Below are 19279 nucleotides of genomic sequence, written 5' to 3' on the forward strand. Positions count from 1 at the left end.
ATTGGACAGAGCTACTAAGCTGCACTGAAGTCAGATGCCTCAGCAGCAACACAGGCATTCGCCTGAAACAGATCAACATGATCATTCTCAAGTCAGTGACAACTTTTTCCTACCAAGAATCCCCTGATTTGAAATCATTGATTTACTAAGTCCCCTCTGGGGGGTTGGGTCATTCAGGGTTCTTATGTCCTCAGGTGATTCAATAAAGATAACACATTTGAAGATTCATCAGGTGTGAACACACTACACTGTTTGGATAATGGCACAGGCGACTCCCTGAGGAACAGTAATAGTGTGCAAGGCCATTCTGTTTTGGAGGGCAACTTTTCTCAAGTGAAACGTTTCAGGGTACACTAAGGATGGGTTTTATTGGCTATCATTCTAGCCTTGCTGAGTGGATTGAGTAAGGGCTTCTCTGTTCAAACAGAAATGAGGCATTTTTAGGAGCTTGACCTGATTGCTGATTGTATATACCATACATATTGTCTGCAGTAGGGGGGGTGGGGTGACAGCACTGTCAAGTATGAAAGGGGCTGGGGCAGGATATATCAGACCAGGGCTCATGTTTTTTCTCCTTTTTAAATGGTGCAGGTTCATTCCAGGCATAGTGCGTTCCAATAGGCCCAGCTTGCAACAGGACAGCAGGATCCCTGTGGAGACTGAGTAGTTCCCTTTACCCAGTGGGTAATGTATCTCACCAGTCCTGGTAGAATATTTCATCGAAGATTCAAGTAGTGTGATGGGGCTTGGTTTCCTCAGTAAGCATGTTGCTCCTGGCTAAGAGTTAGGATGAAATATCAACTTCATGTCAATGAAATATTAAGAGCTAAGGACTACAAATCCTAGCATGCTGTGAACCTGATGCCCTGAACGAAGGGCCAAATTAAGTGGCCACACTTGGCTTATAACTGAACATATATGTGTGTGCTCACTCTCTCTTGTTTTTCTGGCTTCAACTTCATGCATGCTGGTATCTCAGCTCAGGTAGCCGTGCTGGAAGGAAATGTCAGTCATTTATACTTTTCTCTTTCTCTTTCTGTTTTCCCTCTTCTCATTTCCCTTATAAACAAAACTTTTACAAAAATTTCTCGTTGTGTGTCTGCTTTTATCTCACAACTTATTAAGTGCGTGGGGGATGACTCACAATTCGCATCATCCTGTTTCCCCCTGGGGTTGCCTGTAAGAACTTGGTAACCAATGTGGTGTCATCACATCTGTGGGTGACCAGCCTACATGATTCTTCTTTGCATTGGCCACTGTAAAGTCTGGTATATGGAACACTATTTTGGTCTTAGGAGTTCCTTTGGGCATACATTGGGACTCAGCTGCAACCTCCAATTTAGGATTTTTCCCTTTTGGGTATCTTCTCAGCCATGTTCATAAGGATTTTCTATAACTTTTTTTGTTCGTTTGTTTGGTTCTACTTTGAATAAGAGTCTCCTGGGACAAATTTTGGATGCCCTCCATAAGCTAGGCTTAGAAAAGACAGAGGCCAATTGGATGGCACAAATAAGGGTAAAGTAGCCCCCCCCCCATCCTGATAGCAGTAATGGTGAGGAGGAGGGGAGGAAGAGGAGAACCACTACTTACTGGAGGTTTTGAGCCCACCAATGGAGACTCCCTTTCAAGAGGGTAGCATCCCTCCTGGGGAAGCTGCAGAGGCTCTGAAGACCTTGTAGTCACAGTCCCCAGGACTGGTGGTCAAGAATGTGCCAGCATGTCCCGGGGGACACGCTCAGGGATGAGTTGTGGAGCAGGTTTGCAAGGCAAGACTCTGCTGCTCAGTGAGCAGCCCTCTTGCTATTTATTAGCAGAATGAACAAGCATGATCGATGATGTGACAATGGCAGGAGGAGCAGGGTCCAGGAGAGACAAAGGGTAATCAACTTTATGGGGAACAGGAAGGGACATGTTGACCATGTATACAGGGAGGACTACCCGAGCAGGCACTTGGTGTAATTTTGAAGCTACTCCCAGACCACCTGAGACCATGGCCACATAGTCAACGGCTGCCTAGGCATCCCTGGCTGCCTCGTGCTGTGGACCATTGTCTTAAGGCAGTCATGCAGGAGTGCCTTATCCAAATCTTTCACAAATACACACATGCATATAGAGGCCACACACACACAGGTGCAGAGGCCCTAAGTGGTAGAGAGGCCACACCCAGGTTGGAACTAGAATGGTGCCTCCTCCTCATACTAAACAAGGCACCCAATTTGGCCAAAGTAGTGACCCTAGGGTAGGACAGTTCCCTCTTTGCCAATTCCCAATGGTTGGATTGAATGAACAGAGGCAACCTATCAAACATTATTTTCCACTGGGGACCTCCCTAATTGGAGAAGTTCTGTCCATCCCTACTGACAGGATCCTAAAAGAATGGCTAGTTTGTTTGCCTCTATTCTTGCCTCCCACCAGTGTACCTGGGTGGACCTACAGTCAATGTTACATATGATATTAACATCAGCTGAGTGGAAAATTGCATTAGTGAAGTCTAGTGAAGAGGCTCATTGACTCCACCAGGAGGATCTAGAAATCCCTGAACAACACACTGTTATGGTATCATTACTAAAGGTAAAAACTAAGCCCCACCCCATGCTCAACAGGCAAGTTTGGGACACGTGAATGTGGAGTGAATGGGACTACCAGGTGAACTGGGCCCTTAAGCTTATCCAGATCATGAATCAGGGCACGGTCAAGGCTAGATATCCTAGCCAACCACTGATGCCTGGAGTCCAAATAGAGCCTCAGGACACTCAGCCCAGACCTCCTGTCCCGTCCCACACGCTGCTCCTCTCAGCAGTATATATTCAAGGCCAAGACACCACTTTAAAGTTTGGGGGAGCCATTTGGACAAGTAAGATCTGTGTTGGGAAGAATTGGGGTGCAGGCTAGAGGCTCAGGGTGAAAGAATTCATCAGGGTAGAGAACAAAAAAGGGGGATTCATTAAAATAAACTGCTGAGAGGTGCAGTGAGTGGGACAGGACAGGTGGTCTGGGCTGAGAGGGTTCTGAGGCTCTATTTACACTCCAGGCATCAGTGATTGGCTAGGATATCTATATCCCACCCCTAGCTTCCTTTCTCCCTGCCTCCCACCCCAGCTAGGCACGCTGCACAGGTTCTAAACTAATGCACTGAAGTGGCCAGCGTTTGTAGAGTGTCCCCACATTTCTATAATGGTCCCCAGCATCTGCATATTGCCCACCCACATAGGGGCTGATGACCCTCGGGATTTCCCCCATGGATGTCTTTTCCCCTAGGTTAGGGAACTTAAGAGATTTGTATAGAAAACCCCTCCCTAATAGAGGCCCAAGGCCAACCGGGATTTCCCCTGCAAATGTCTCTCTCTCAAGGCTGATTTCTTGGGCCACCCCACATAGAGGTTAATGGCCAGCCCGGAATTTCCTCATTGCATGCCTCTTAAGAATTTTCTTAAGATCATTCTTAAGGAACTTATGGGATTTATACAGAAATATGTGTCTTTCTCAAGGTCCAGTTCTGGCTGACTTGCCATTGCAACCTTCTTGGAGCTTCCCAGGTGTAATCTGAAACTTGTCTTGGGCAGCTGCAAGACTCGTAAGACACACAGCCTTCCCCAACCTTTGCCCGCCTTCTCCCACATGCCTCGTCAAATCTTTAAGGTTTTTGTCTTTTAAAGATTTATTTTTTTTATTTTATTTTTTTTAAAGATTTATTTATTTATTTATACAAGCACTGGGTACAGTCAGAAGCGCGGGAGGGTGAGAGAATTCACCAGAGCCAGAGCGGGGAGCAGAACAGGCAGAAGGACCGAAGTACACTGCTGAGGGGAGCAGCGGGCGCTGCAGGAGAGGTCTGCACGCCATGTGGGACCCTTGCCCGGTGGCCAGGGATGGAACCGGTGCTGCGGAGGCTGCAGGCAGCTTTGCAACCCAGCGCTCTACCGCTGCGCCACTGGGGAGGCCCTTAAAGATTTATTTTTATATAAGAACTGGGGTATAGGCCAGAGGCACAGGAGGGTGAGACCATTTACCAGAGCCAGAGTGGGGAGCAGAACTGGCAGATGGACCGAAATCCACTGCTGAGGGGAGCAGGGCGAGACTGGAGAGGTCTGCCGCGCCATGTGGGAATCTCCCTGGCTGGCCGGGAATTGAATCTGCGCTGCAGAGGCTGTGGACAGCTTCACAGTGCTGTGCTCAACCTGCTGTGCCATCGGGGAGGCCCAAATCTTGAAGGTTTAATAGAGGCCTACATTGGGTCCAGCCACAGTTCAGATAAGTCTCAGTAGCACATTACACGCTACATATGGCAACACTTTTCATCAAGCGGTATCCTTGTAGCAGCTCCTGGAAGGCACATTTCAAGGCTATAGAACATTCCAAGAGGATGGGGTGAGCCTCTGATTGCCCAGGTGCAGCTCTGGGGTCCCAGGCAGTTGATTGCCTTCCCCAACAACTTCCTATGTTTCCAAGACTCACTTATGTCGAGAAGGAGACTTATGAACAACCCAATTTAAAAATGGGCAAAAAACCTGAACAGACCCTTCAACCAAGAAGATAAGGACATGGGGCACAAACATATGCAAAGAAAAAATATGAAAAAAATGTTCACAGCATACGTCATCAGGGAATTGCAAAACGACCTTGAGCTACCTAGAGAACAGCCGGAATCCCAACACTGACAACACCGCGTGCTGGGGAGAGCGCAAGACGCTGCAGCAAGACACCTGGCAGTTCCTCGCGAAACAAAGCAAACTCTTACCACATGACTCAGCAGCTGCTCTCCTTGGTATTTGCTCAAGCAAGCTGGAAGCTTAAGTCTAAGCTACCCCGCACATGCGTGTTCAGGGCGACTAGTGCTAATTACCCAACTTGGAAACATTCGAGCTGCCCTTCACCAGGTGACAGAGCAATGAACTGTGGCACTGCCGCCAAGAGGCTAGTAGCTTACGAGAAAGAACTGAGCTGTGGGGTCATGAAAAGACAGGGAGGAAACCAGAAGGCTTATCACTAAGGGGAAGAAGCTAATCTGAAGAGGCTACATGTCGGGTAGTGAGGGCTGGAGCGGCGCCTGAGATAAGTGAAGGCCAACATGTCCAGGACACCAGGAAAATCCTGCGGGGCTGATAAAAACATCACGGGGCACCTGTGCTATAGATGACTAAAATCACCCTGTGACTATGCAGGTGACGCTTTTCTTTAGCCTTTTCCTAATCTGTCCTTTTAAAATGTTAATTAAGGGCCTCAGTCTGCTCCCCAGCCACCAGGAGGAGGGTCCCACATGGCACGCAGACCTCTCCTGCCGCCCGCTGCTCCCCTCAGCAGTGTCCTTCGGTCCTTCTGCCTGCTCTGCTCCCCGCTCTGGCTCTGGTGAATTCTCTCACCCTCCCGCGCTTCTGACTGTGCCCAGTGCTCGTATGAATAAATAAATAAATCTTAAAAAAAAAGTTAATTAAAAAAAATCAAACCAAATCACCCTTGTGGACAATCCCCCCCCCCCCCCCCCCCGCCAACTAGCATTGCCATTTTGATCCCCGCCTTACTCTGGCCCCGATGATGCCTGCGATGGTTCTACCAACTGCCAAATAAGGACCGGCCTTCCCCCCTGGCCGCCCCACGCCTCATACCCCTACCCACTGAAGGGCAGAGCATGCGCCAGAATTGGGTAACTCCAGAAGAGGACGGGGTGCTGGTGCACCTCAGTTAAGCCAGGGGCCCGTTGCCATTTCGGGCAGTTGTTGTCCTGTGGACACGGTCTGCTCGGACCCCTTCCGCGAGGACTGTCACTAAGTAGACTGCCCTTGTGCTTTGCCTGGACAGGGCCCTGAAATCTTTCCTAGACAGTAAGAACCCGATAACATACACACCATAGGAGTTCAACTGTAGGATGTTCTGGAAAAGGCAGAACTACAGAGAAAGTGGTTGCCAGAGGCTAAGGGTGAGGCAGGGATGAATAAGGAAAGTGCAGATGATTTTTAAGGTAGTAAAACTATTCTGTACAATAATCGTGGAAACATATTATAGATTTGTAAAAAACCCATAGAATGTAAAAGACCTTATTGTAAACTATGGGCTTGGGTGCGAATGCCCTGTCCGGTCAGGCGCACTGATTGTGATGAATGCCCAGTCTGGTGCAAGATGGTGGCCGGGGTCTGCCCGTGGGAGGCAGGGGAGCATATGGAAACGTCACTCAATTTTGCTTTGAACCTAAAACTGCTTTAAAAAGTAAAGACTATTGGGCCTCCCCGGTGGCGCAGCGGTTGAGCGCTGAGTTGCGAAGCTGCCCGCAGCCTCTGTAGCGCCGGTTCGATCCCCGGCTGCTTCCCGGCCACCAGGCGAGTGTCCCACATGGCGCGCAGACCTCTCCTGCCGCCCGCTGCTCCCCTCAGCAGTGTGCTTCGTCAGTCTGCCTGCTCTACTCTCCGCTCTGACTCTGGTGAATTCTCTCACCCTCCCACGCTTCTGACTATACCCAATGCTTGTATAAAATAAATAAATAAATCTTTAAAAAAAAAAAAAAAGTAAAGACTATTAAAGAAAATCTGAATAAATAGAAGAATACATTGCCAACTATTCTGCACACCCGGCGTCAGCATCATTCATAGACTGATGGCTCCAGGGTCCCGTCACTGGGCTGTGCGCTGTCTCCTGCCCGCAGTGGTGCTGGTACTAGGAGCTCACTCTGTGCCCCACTCAGCTGGGTTCCCACTGTTCCCCAGGGCCATGGGAAGCCAGGAGATGCCCGAGAAGTTAGAGCTCCTCTTTGTGAGCAGTGATTGACTGATGTGCTTGGCCCTCCTGCCTTTGAGTGGAACAACCTCAGTTGTACAAGTCACGCTCCAGGACTCATTAAGGTGTCATGCCGAGGCTCACCTCTTCCCAAAATCTCCATGTTTGCAGGATTCTTCCTCTGTCCTAACACATCGCCTCCCATCCTGCTCCCCTGGCCTCTCCTGAGAGCCTGGCCTCAACAGTGCACAAGAATTGCCTCTCCAGCTTTGCTTCTAGGATACTGATCTCTGACAGTTCCTATGGTCTCTGTCTGCCTAGTACATCCTTATTTGTTTTGCAAGTATTACATGGGTGGTCACCTTAGAAAAGGGTTAGGTAATTCATTTGTCCACAGTGTTGCTTGACACAAACAAAAGACCTTGAAATATTCTTTCCCCATAGATGGTAAAAGCCAGACACACAGCAGTGCCTATGAGCCTAACTCTGCAAAATCAATGCTTTTCCTCCCAAGGACAGTCTTTATATTAAGAGTGGCTTTAGGGGGTGAAGGTAGAAGAAAGAACAGTGCTGATGACAATGTGGCCAGAAATGAGTCTGAATATATGAGTTTCCTTGGGGTGGGTCACAAATTTTTCAGTGAACACATACACACCCCCCACACACACATGTGCACACACACTTATCAGTTCATTTATACAATCCCAGTGCCTCCCCTTTTGGAATCAATTGTATTAAGACCAGCAAGAATTTCTTCCCTGTCCTTCTGAAAGCATATCCACCAAGGAAGAAAACACAACCTTTCTGGCATCTTTGGGGGAGAAAAACCTCCGCCTACCTCGATGCCTGAGCTCTGCTCGTGCTCACCTCCCTTAGAGAACTTGGGCCATTAATTTGATTTCTCTGAGCCTCCATTTTCCCATCTGTAAAATGGGAATAGTACTAGTTCCCACTTCACTTTTCATTAATTAATTCTTTGTAGAGCATTAAGTGATAAAAACGTTCTACTGATAGCTCTTGAGTAAGCGTTAAAAAGCATGATTGCTCTTACTAACTTTATACAACAAACGGGAAAAACATTTTGCAATGAGGATCACGAGGTCCTTGGCTTCAGGCCTGTCTCTTGTTATCCTACCATCTTTCCTCCTCTTCTGCTATCACCTGTTCTCCACAGGGTACTCTTGGGACCTTGGCAGAGGCAGCTCTGGGATGACGGTGCATGTTGGCAGCAGACCCTCAATCTCCCTCTCCCGTGGCTGAGCTCAGGCCTGCTGGGCGTTCTGGAACAGAACTTACAGAGAAGCAGAAGCTATTGTGTTCCTTTATTTCCTTCAGCTGGAGCTCGAGCCCCCATCTTGTAGGGTTGGAGGGCAAGAAAGGAAGGTGACTTAAAGTTGACAGGAACTCTTAGATTCTTCTGGTATAAGTCATTTTTCCCTAGATTCTTTTGAGGATATGATTGGTCTTCCAGGTTTCTTGGTGGTGGAAATGATTGACTGCTCCCCAACATCTGCTGATTCTCAGTCTCTCTTACTTCTTGTAATAACAGAACTTTTGAGTATTAACCAGAGACATGGCTGCCTAACTAGACACTCCATACCCAGCCTGCCTTTGAGCCAGAGTGGCCACAGGACTCTGGTTCTGGGGAATAGGATGTTATATTCGTGTGTATTCTCCAGCCTGCTGCCTGGAATGTGGCATCCGAGATCAGGAGAAGGCAACAGTGGAGAAATAGAAACACTCAAGACAGAGGGAGCTGGGTCCCCGACACCAAGCTGCGTCCCTACCAGCTCTGCACTGCTGACAACTGGAGTGCTTCATGAGAACAAACCTTTCATCTTGTTTATGTCACTGTCGCTTTGGTCTTTGTCAGCGGTGATTCTGCATTCCAGTAATACACTTCCTATTTCCGCTTCTTTTCTACAAATGGTGTCTAGCGACAGGGTAGAATTAAAAAGCCTCATGGATGTAAGTAGGTCCCTTTCCTACATGCCGTCCTCCAGGATTTCTTGGCCTCTGATGCCTCGGCACTGCCTGGTCTAGTTCTCGGCTGTGTGACATTGGGGCCTACTTTGCTGATACCACTTAGATTTCAGGTACTAAATTGGGACTCGCTGTCAGCACCAAGCTGCTGCTTCAGAGGTTGCTTTTCATTTTTGTGCTTTTTGAGCCTCTGGAAGCTCTCAGCTGAGGTCTCCAAACTATGGTGGGGCCTGTAGACCCCTGTGGGCTGCTCCCAGCCCACCTGCGCACCTGCCTAGACACCTTCCGCAGTTGTTTCTGAGCTACCCCCAAGTGTGCGCCTCTGCTCTAGGGCTTGAATATTCCTGGTCTTTATTGACCTTGAAAATCCTTATGTATTAGGGCTCCCCCACAACCCTATCCAAACCCTAGAAGTCCCATCTGCAGTTAGACCTCAGGATGCAGAGGAAGGAAGGCAGGATTTGCAGTGTGACCTCTAACCCATTTCTCTCTCACTCTGGAGAAAAATGGAGACATTCTATCTAGCTCTCGTTTTCCTCTTTCTCTGCTCTTGACCTTTGGGTGAGTGCCGACACTCCAGCCCCTTGGTAAACTTTAAGCCTTGGCTTGGTATTTCTCAACCAGGAGTGATTTTTGTCCCCTTGAGGACATTTTGGCAATGCCTGGAGACATTTTTAAGTGTCACGGTTGAAGGAGGATAGGGGGCCGCAGATGTCTGGTGTGCAGAGATCAGAAGTGCTGCTAGGCATCCCGTAACACGCACACAGGCCGGCATCCACACAAGACTTGCCCTGCCTCCAGCATGGGCAGTGCCCGGCCTCGCCTGGCTCAGCCTTCACTGCGAAAGGCAAAGTGACATGCAGGCAAGGGCCAGAGAACCAGGCTCAATAACCTTCCCCACCGCATGTTAATAAAGCTGGGTTGGAAACAGCATCCAGTTCATACACAGAACATAAACCTGGGCTTTTCTAAGGCTATTCAACAAGTATGTTGAACACGTCCTGCTGACCAGGATCCGCTCTGGGTGTCAGGGGTACTGAGGTAAACAAAGAGATGCAACTTTTCTGGAGCCCAAACTCAGGCAGAAAACCAGACACTCAATAAACACACTCCCACAATGTATTCCAGGTCTGCACTTGTGCGACCTTAAGTGTGCAACATAGTCTCTCCAGCCTCAGTGTCTGATAGCACCTGCCACACAGCCCTGCTCTTCATCAGATGCTCATCCACAGACTGGACCTGTGTAAACTTCTAGACTGCAGCAGGTATGTTAAGAAAAGAAAAACAGGGCCTCCCTGGTGGCACAGGGGGTTAAGACGCAACCTATGAAGCTATCCACAGCCACTGCAGCAGGCGTTCGTCCCCAGCCAGGAAGCTACCCACATGGTGCAGCAGACCTCTCCTGACTCGCCCGCTGCTCCCCTCAGCAGTGTATTTCAGCTGGTCTGCCTGTTCTGCTCCCCACTCTGTCTCTGGTGAATCCTTTCACCCACTCCCCCACACCTCTGGCCTGTACCCCAGTTCTTGTATGCATAATAAATCTTTAAAAAAAAGAAAAGAAAAACAACTCAGGCAAATAAAAATTACACTGTCACCAGAGACATATATAGACTATTTTACAAACCAGGTAAAGGAACAGAACAGTAGGTGAGGCCCCAGGTTGACCCACTATCTATTCTTTATAACATCCAGGGAAACCTCCCTGAGACAATGACATCAAAAAAAGTTGAAAACCTCACTTATCCTGTGCGGTAAGTTTCCTACGAGAAACACACACACAGCTGGCAGGTGTATAAACCGAGACAACCCACTTGGCATTCAAAAAAAGTTGAAAACCTCACTTATCCTGTGCGGTAAGTTTCCCAAGAGAAACTCACGGCTGTGTGCACCAGGATGCAGGGATCATGACATTTATATGGCTTTGCCCAAGCCTGGGACACCCCAGGTCTATCAGCCATAGAAAGAGTCATTGGGAAATAATAGGACATAAGACAATAGATGGAAATGAACGAAGTGCTTCTCTAAGCAGCCGTGTGAAAGGTCGCCACAATGAAAATGTTTAGTGAAAGGATCCAGGCATGAGAAAACAGGGTGTCCCGATCACGATCACGTAAAGTTCAAAACCAGCCAACACCAACCAAACTAAGTGGTTTGAAGACTTAGGTGTCAAACCTAGAAAGAAATGCCGGAAGTAACGATCGTGGTGGTAGGGGTCTCTGGAGTGGGAAAAGGGACCAGGTTGGGGCACCTGGTGGTTTTCGAGGTGTGGGTGATGTTTTATTCCTTGATCTGATCGGTAGGTACTTGAGCGATTTTGTTTCACAATTCTTCACTCACCTGCATGGTTGATTTTTATGCCCCTTTATGTGTACTTATTATAGTTCATAAATAATAAACGAATCAGTCAGTCTTGAAGTTTGGTTGGAAGAGCCTTCCAGGCAGAGAAAAAAGTTAGTGGAAGGGTCCCGGTAGGGATGAACTTGGCATGCTTGAATGTCGCCAAGAGGCCAATGTGGCTGGTGAGGAGGAACGAGGGGCAGCTGGTTGCAGACAGGGTCAGAAGGAAGCTGGGCAAGAGGTCAGAGGGCCTCGGAGGCCGTGGAATGGTTTGCTTGGGGCCGTGAAGCGATCTTCTGAAAGTTTAAGATCTAAAAATGTAAGAGGTCTGGCTGCTGTGGTGAGTACAGGTCACAAGGGCCATGGGGGTGGATGGAGAAGAAAGAAGACAATGGTGGGGCAGCTACTCTGTGCCTTCACCTTCCCACGCTTGTTTCAAGTTAGCATCATTTCCCTTTTATAGACAAGAACACTGAGCTAGTGAGCGGTGGAGCTAGGATTGGAAGTTGGATCTTCCTGACATAAAGAGCAAAGCTTGTGCCAGAGGCACCCTTCGCCAGCTGGAAGTGGGTGACCTGGGTTTCCGTACTCTCTCTGCCTCTCCCATTCATCAGCGTAAAGACAGCAGGCAAGTTGCTCCACTTGCTTATAAAGTGGGAGCTATAATCCCCCAGAGAGTAAGGTGCATGAACACTGAAACTGAGCGTAAGCAGGGGAGTCAGTGGTTCTCACACCTGTGCAACAGAATCCTCTGGAAGACGTTTTAGAACTCAGGTTTCTGGGTCCCTGGTTCCTGATTTAGGAGGTTTGTTTCCTGTTGCTCCTCTGACAAATCATCACAAATTTAGTGGCTTAAAACTATAGAAATTTATTATCTTACAGCTTTGGAGTTTTGAAAAATGAGTCTAATGAGGGCTAAAGTCAAGGTGAAAGCAGGGTGTGCCCCTTCTGGAGGGTGCAGAGAAGAATCCATTGCCTTGCTCCTTCAGGTTCTCAAGGCTGCCTGCCCCCTGCATCTCCCTCCATCTTCAAAGCACAGCACCCCAACTTTGGCTTCTATCATTGCATCTCTTTTCAAACTTCTCTTGCCTGCCTTGTATACAGACACCTGTGACTGCATCAGGTCCACCAAGGTCATCCAAGATCACCTCCCCATCTCAAGCTCCTTGACTTAATCACATCTGCAAAGGCTCTTTTACCATGTGAGGTGTCAACATACAGGTTCTGGAGATTAGAACATGGACATCTTTGGGGGCTAATGTTCTGTCTTCCACAGTTGATATGGATGCACAGTTTTAAGGAGAGGCCCAGGCACAATAGAAACTTATCTCTTATTCATTTAACAGTCCTGGGTGGGTGGACATGTCCTTCAAATACTCATTTAGAGACTCAAGATGAAGGAAGTTCTGTCAACTTCAACACAAGCTTCTAGTGCCGTCTTAGGAGAAGGAACTTTGAGCAACAGTGAGAGTTTTTTGTGGGTGGGCCTAAAAATGGCTCACTTAAAAATGGGTATGCTTGCATTATACAGGCCAGAACACAGCCATATGACCACAGGTGGTCACAAGAGAGGCTGGGAAATGCAGCTCGGTGCTGTGCCCAGGGAGGAGAAAGGCTGTGTTGTGGTCAGCAGCTGGCAAGCTCTGTTCCAAATGCAAATTCTACGCAAATAAAAAGAGAACAAAGTTTAAGCCAACTGTAAAGTCAGGACTGGACACAGTGCAGGTTTTCTGATCCCATGCAGACCGGGTAAAGGAGGAGTCAGAGTCCTCAGTAGTTTTGCAGGTCTTCTATTTGGGGTTCACCAGGCACATGGCAGGCAGGGGTGCTGGCTGGCCTCCCAGCCCCCAGCAAGTCTTCACTCTATCTGGGTTCTCTAGCGTTCGTTCTGCTGCTTCTCGGCTTCTCTTTCGGCTTCTACTGCTTCGGCTTCTCCTGCTGCTGCTGGCGTCCCCGTGACCCGCCCTTAAAAAGCACAGTCTTAACTCAGCTGAATCCCATCTACCTATGCCCACACCCTATTCCAGGTGCCCGCCATCAGGCATGCATTCAGGACAAGGATCCATCATCTATCCTGATGGCGGAAGGGCAGAAAAGCCTGACATTTTCTCTACCCTATACCAACTCTGAGTTTTGCTTTTCCAATGCTGGGGGCACTTGCCAGAGAGTGGGAAAAATGTGGGGAGCATCTGGGGTGGGGGGTCCTTGTGAGACTGATGGTCAGGGGGCCCTGGAGCTGGCTGGGGCCTGCAGAGATGGGGCAGAGGGGGCTGTATTCATTTCTCATTATGACAACTTAAAACAACACCCATTTATTATCTTACTTCAGGGAACTCTGGGTGAGCTCAACTTGGTTCTCTGCTTAGTCTCACAAAGCTGAAAACAAGGTGTCATTCTGTCTGGGCTCTCACTAGAGACTCTAGGAGCAAATCCACTTCCAAGTTCCTTCAGGCGGTTGCTAGAATTCAGGTCCTGTGGTCTAGGACTGAGGCACCATTTCCTTGCTGGTTGCCAGCTGGAGGCCTCTCTTAGCCCTTTGGGGCCGCTCCATGCCTGTGACCCCTCCCTCTTCAAGTCAGTTTGAAATCTACCAGTAGCCTGAGAAAATGCTGCTTTTAAAGGGCTCATGGGATCAGAGTAGGCTCACCTGCCCAGGCAATCTCCCTTGTGCCAAACAATGTGACATGATCGCGGGGGCGATTTCTCATATTCAGGTTTTACCCACTGTAGGGCACGTAAATGATAATCAGGCTTTCCTGCCCTCCCACCATTAGGATGGATGATGGATCCCTGAGGTCCTGCGTGCATGCCGGATGGCGGCACCTGGAGTGGGGTGTGGGCCTAGGTAGATGGGATTCACCTGGGTTGAGACTGTGCTTACAAGGGCGGCGTCACGGGGACGCCAAGAGAGCGGAGAACTAATGGACGAGAGGAGGGCCACGAGAAAAGCAGAGAAGCAGAGACCACCAGAGAACGCTGGAGAGCCCAGATAGAGGGAAGGCTGCCTGGGGGCTGGGAGGCCTGTACCCCTGCCTGCCGTGTACCTGGTAAATCCTAATAAAAGCCTGAAAAGCCACTGAGGGCTCCAGGATTCCTCCTTCACCCCATCTGCTTGGGTCCTAGAGATCCTGCTCCGCGTCCTCCTGACCCTACACCCACACGGGAAGGAAGATGACACATCACTGCGGGTTGGGGGCAGTGTCATTCTGTCTACTGCAGCCTTCAATAAATCTTACTGACTTGAAATCCTTAAAAAAAGCCAGGAAGAGATGGTGCTCGCTCTGTATGCAGGGGTACAGCCAGCTGCTCTGACCTTAGTGTGCCACTTAATCCAGTCACCACTTACTGAATACTCAGCGTGCTCAGAGAGTTCTGCATGACAGCTACTGTCCTAGGCACCGGGAATGTAGAAATAACTAAGACAGGCAGGGTCCCTGCTCCCAGGTGTTTAAAATTCAGTGGAGAAGCTGGGGTTCAGATGGAGTTTGGTGTTGGGGGCTCTTGGGACCTTCTGAGAAAGCATTCAGCAGACACTCCCACTCATCAGCACACGGCAAGTTTATTAAGGAAAGCTGCCCGCACAGACGCAGCTGGGCAGTGGGCTGCATTTTGTCAGAGCAAGGGGTATTTTTTTCATAGTGTTCATGAAATTATTGTGGAATTTATCTCCTTGGGATCAGGTTGGGTTGGTCTTCTACAGTTGTTAATCTTCTCTGCCCCCATCTCTGGCTGATAATCTTTACTGACCTTATCTCAGGTTCCTGGAAACTTCCATAACAGGTTTAGTTTAAGATTCATCCATTGCCCCTGTCCTCACGTTTGGTGTTTGTTCTTGTGAGACCTTCTATTGTAACTTTTTTTTTTTTAAAGATTTATTGATTGATTGATACATACATACATACATACATACAAGCACTTGGCACAGTCAGAAGCACGGCAGGGTGAGAGAATTCACCAGAGCCAGAGCGGGGAGCAGAGCAGGCAGAAGGACCGGAGTACACTGCTGAGGGGAGCAGCGGGCGGCAGGAGAGGTCTGCGCGCCCTGTGGGACCCTCCTCTGGTGGCCGGGGAGCAGCCGGGGATCGAACCGGTGCTGCAGAGGCTGCAGACAGCTTCGCAACCCAGCGCTCAACCACTGCGCCTGTGGGGAGGCCCCTATCGTAACTTTTCTTACTCTCAGCTTCCATCCGAGAGGCAGGACATTAACAAATGTTTACGTTGAGATTATAAAGCAAGAGAGTGACAGAGAGGGGTGGTTTCTGTACTGAGTCCTGCAGACCTAATGCGCTTATGGTGACCAACGCAAGGAAAGTTACTTTGGGCTGGTCCACCACGGGTGTAACTTGGAAATCACGTTGGGTGCCACACTTACAGGGCAGCCCCGATATAAAATGGTTGCCTGACTGTGGGTCCTCACCCGCGCGCCGAAAAAGGACTTATCAATGTTCTACTGCAGGCACACACAAAAGGTTTATTTACAAGGGAAGGGGAAATGAGGAAATGTACAACTCAGGGAGAAAAGAGGGAAATAAAGTCTTAAATGCGTCCTACCCTTTCCGCTGCCCTGGAATCCCAATGGCATTTGGAGAGCTGGCCACGAGCCGTGAGGCCAAGAAGGCCCCCAAGGCCCACGTGTCTGGTTTTTATACCCAACCTGGCTGCTTAACTCCACCCTCAGGTCCCAGCAACCCCCCACCTGGTGATGATGGGATTTGTCTTTCCCAGTGTCTTGACGACTTTGGTCTGGGGTGGGGGTGGGGTCCACAAAGCCTGTATGGGATCAGCTCAGGACATCCTTTCCCCCCAACAATGCGAGTCAGCTGGCCCAGGATGTTACTGATTTTGAATGATCTTTGGCTTTTACCAATTAACTGCAGACACATTCTGAAATAGCCAGGAACTGGTTTCAAGTGAAGAATATTTATTGTGGATCTCTCAACAGAGAAGGGCCCGCAGCCACCAGCGGCATTTTATGGGGTTGATCTCCAGGGTGGGAGAGTTGGGGAGCAGGGTATTGGCTGGCTGGGGTTTTCTAAGCAGGGTATTGGCTGGCCTAGGAGGTTTTCGAGCTCGAGTTCCAGGACCTTTAAGCACCCACAGGTGCTTTAACCTGTCTCACATTTTTTTAAACATTTATTTATCTATGAATACAAGAACTGGGGTACAGGCCAGAGGTGCGGGGGTTGGGGGGAAGTGAGAGGATCACTAGAGACAGAGTGGGGAGCAGAACAGACAGATTGAAATACACTGCTGAGGGGAGCAGCGGATGAGACACATTTACTCACTCCTTTATAAGAGGGTAAGCTCTTCGCAGTTGATTAAGGTTTTACTAACAGGAACATAACGGGCCACACACACAGCTACTGCAGTAACACAGAGAATCAGGTTCCAGCAAGGACAGCCGTGCTCAGCTGGAGGTGCCTGTTGAGCAGGCCAGCTGTGTGACTGGAGGAGGCGGTGCTTTCCCGGATGCATAGACAAAGATTAGAAGGCCGTCTGGGCTGGAGTGCAAAAAGTGAAGTGGCAGGGAATGAAGTCATGAGGAAAGGCAGGAGTCAGGTGATATCAGCTGGGAGGGATTTTATTCTAGGAAGGGTGGGACAGATTTGGAGCTGGAAATCATAGTGAAAAGTTTTGGAAGTAGTATGATGGTTGCACAATAATGTGTGTATAATTGTCACTGAACTACACACATAAAAATGGTTAAAAGGGCAAGTGCTATATGTAGTTTACTATTCTAAAAAAGGTATTTTTAAAAAAAAGTAGTATTGGGTCAGAAAACACACAAAGGGTGCTGGGGGGGCAGAGGGAAAATAATTACTAAATGCTGTGGGCAAAGGAGGGTCTGAGACATTTAAAAAAAACAAACAAAAAGACAAGTGGAAAGAGACGAGAGGGAGGTTTGAGTGGTTCATTTTGTGAAGATCCACTGAGCTGTACATTTATAACTTGTGCCTATGTTCAGTCTGTGTAAGAGGGGGGAATTGTTACGGGGCAGCCCCGATACAAAACGGGGTGCCTGACTGTGGGTCCTCACCCGCGTGCTTAAAAGGACTTATCAATGCTCCACTGCAGGCACACGCGAAAGGTTCGTAAAAGGTTTATTCACAAGGGAAGGGGAAATGAGGAAATGTACAGCTCTGGGAGAAAAATGGGAGACAAAGTTTTAAATGTGTCCTACCTGATCTGCGGATCTGGAATCCTAAATGGCGCTCTGAGAGCTGGCCGCGAGCCAGGAGCCGTGAAGCCAGGAGGCGAGCAACAGAGTGAGAGAGAGAGACCCTAAGACCTACGTGTTTGTTTTTTTATACCCAACCCTGGCTGCTTAACTCCACCCTCAGGTCCCATCCACCCTCTCTTTGGTGATGATGGGATTTGTCATTTCCAGTGTCTTGATGGCGTTGGTCTGGAGTGGGGGTGGGGTCCACAAAGCCTGTATGGGATTAGCTCAGAACATCCTTTCCCCGGAACAGGGGTAGGATTTTTATTGCCCAGTTCAGGGCAGGCCAAGGTGAATTTTCTCTTGGTCAGCATGACTCAGTTGTTCTTGTCTCCTGGAAAAAATATTTTCCCACATTTCCGTGAAACTGATGGGCACTGTGTGGTCTAGGGGAGCAAGTGGCCAGGGTCTGCATGGCCTTATGATGCGACCTTTGTCTTCCATTCAACTGTGAACAAAAAACAATTTAAAAGGAGTGTGGTCAGTGCTGGGAGGCACTAACAGTTTAAGGCCATTTAGGGAAGTTAATAGGTTAGCAAGTGGAGGAACAGAACTGCAGGTTATGTTCTAAAGGTTACACCAGTGGCTAGCTCTTGCAGAAAGCTGTTTTTGTGTTTCTAATTCTCTGGACCTTGTTCTAAGTTTTTTTCAAGTATTAATTCATTTGATCTTTACCACTCTTAGGAGCACACAGAGGTGAAGGGCCTTGCTTAGGGTCACACAGCCGGGAAGTGGCAGAGATGGATTTGAAACCTAGACATTTGCGTCAGCGTCTGCACCTTCCACCATCCCATCTAACCGAGTGAAGGAATGGTATGCTCTCTGCGATTCTCTCTAAGCCTGTGGTTCTCAATATGTGTGTGCGCAGATTTTGTCCTCTGCTACCTCCTCCCCTTACCCTGCCCCCCCCCCCCATTTTGGCAGTGTCTGAAGACGTTTTTGGTTGCTTCCCACTGGCCCAGCACGTCCCGCACTGCCCTGCCAATCCGCGGGGACTAGGAGCACAGGCAATGCCAGGGGCACAGAGCCCCACCCTGTTTTCCCCACCGGGATTCTTGACCCAGTACCCAAAGGAGTGCTCCGAAGTCACGGAGTAGTCAGTCTCTATGGCACTCACGTGGTGCTAAGTACCGCGTTACATTTAATTTTAAAAAAAAAATTATTTATGTGTGCACACAAGAGCTGGGGTGCAGGCCGGAGATATGGGGTAGGGGTGTGTGTGTGTGTGAGAGGATTCACCAGAGACAGAGCGGGGGGAGTAGCACAGGCAGACTGCGTGAGCTTCCCTGCGGAGGGGCGCCGCGGGGAGCCAGGTGGGGTCTGCCGCGCCCTGTGGGTATCTCCCCGGCCGGGGCGCGAACTCGCGCTGCAGAGGCTGCGGATTACTTCACAGCGCTGCGTCTTAACCCCTTGCCCCACCAGGGAGGCCCCAACTTTAAATTTAATTCTGAGAAAACGTCTGAAGCGGGTGCTGCGTTTCCACGTCACAGCCGGGGCACTCCAGGCCGAGCAGCAGCTCGCGCGGGCCGGGCGTCCCCGGGGGCCTGGCGGGCGCCGGCCGGGCCGGGTCTGGGGGAATCGCGGTCCTCGGCGCCCGCCCGCCCCCGCCCCCGCCCCCGCCTCCGCCCGCCCCCGATTGGCCGCCGCCACCGCCCGCCCCCGGGCCAGCCAGTCAGGGCGGCGCGGCGGCCCTCAAAGCCGGCCGGGGCCTGCGCCGCAATCACTGCAGGGAGGACGCCGGGGCGCGCCCGCTGAGGAGCCCCGCGGCCCGCCCGTCCCGCCGCCGCCGCCCGCCCCCGGCCCGCCCGCGCCCGTTCGCCGCCCCCGGCCCGCAGGTGACGCCCGCGCCCGTTCGCCGCCCCCGGCCCGCCCGCGCCCGTTCGCCGCCCCCGGCCCGCCCGCGCCCGTTCGCCGCCCCCGGCCCGCCCGCACCCGTTCGCCGCCCCCGGCCCGCCCGTGACGCCCGCGCCCGTTGGCCGCCCCCGGCCCGCAGGTGACGCCCGCGCCCGTTCGCCGCGCCGGGGCCTCGGGCGG

At 50.2% G+C, this 19279-nt stretch overlaps 2 protein-coding genes across 6 annotated transcripts in view; one reads left to right on the top strand and one right to left on the bottom strand.

The window, feature by feature from the left end:
• Positions 1–17282, bottom strand: part of GOLGA5 (golgin A5) — a 62390-nt gene extending 45108 nt beyond the window's left edge. For both annotated transcript variants that reach the window (XM_054692805.1, XM_054692804.1), the window contains exon 1: positions 17207–17282. The gene's annotated coding sequence lies outside the window, so the exon portion shown is untranslated. The remainder of the gene's footprint in view (positions 1–17206) is intronic.
• Positions 1–19279, top strand: part of LGMN (legumain) — a 61195-nt gene that overhangs the window by 14577 nt on the left and 27339 nt on the right. Inside the window, exon 2 of one of the 4 annotated variants that reach the window (XM_037504022.2) lies at positions 17930–18058. The exons of 1 other annotated variant lie outside the window; for it this stretch is intronic. The gene's annotated coding sequence lies outside the window, so the exon portion shown is untranslated. Of the gene's footprint in view, positions 1–17926; positions 18059–19208; positions 19239–19279 lie in introns of those variants that run through there. 2 more of the 4 variants (XM_037504023.2, XM_054692809.1) reach the window with 2 other exon arrangements.

Source organism: Talpa occidentalis, unplaced genomic scaffold, assembly GCF_014898055.3.
Source record: "Talpa occidentalis isolate TD23 unplaced genomic scaffold, MPIMG_talOcc4v2.1 talOcc4.11, whole genome shotgun sequence".
Taxonomy (NCBI): domain Eukaryota; kingdom Metazoa; phylum Chordata; class Mammalia; order Eulipotyphla; family Talpidae; genus Talpa; species Talpa occidentalis.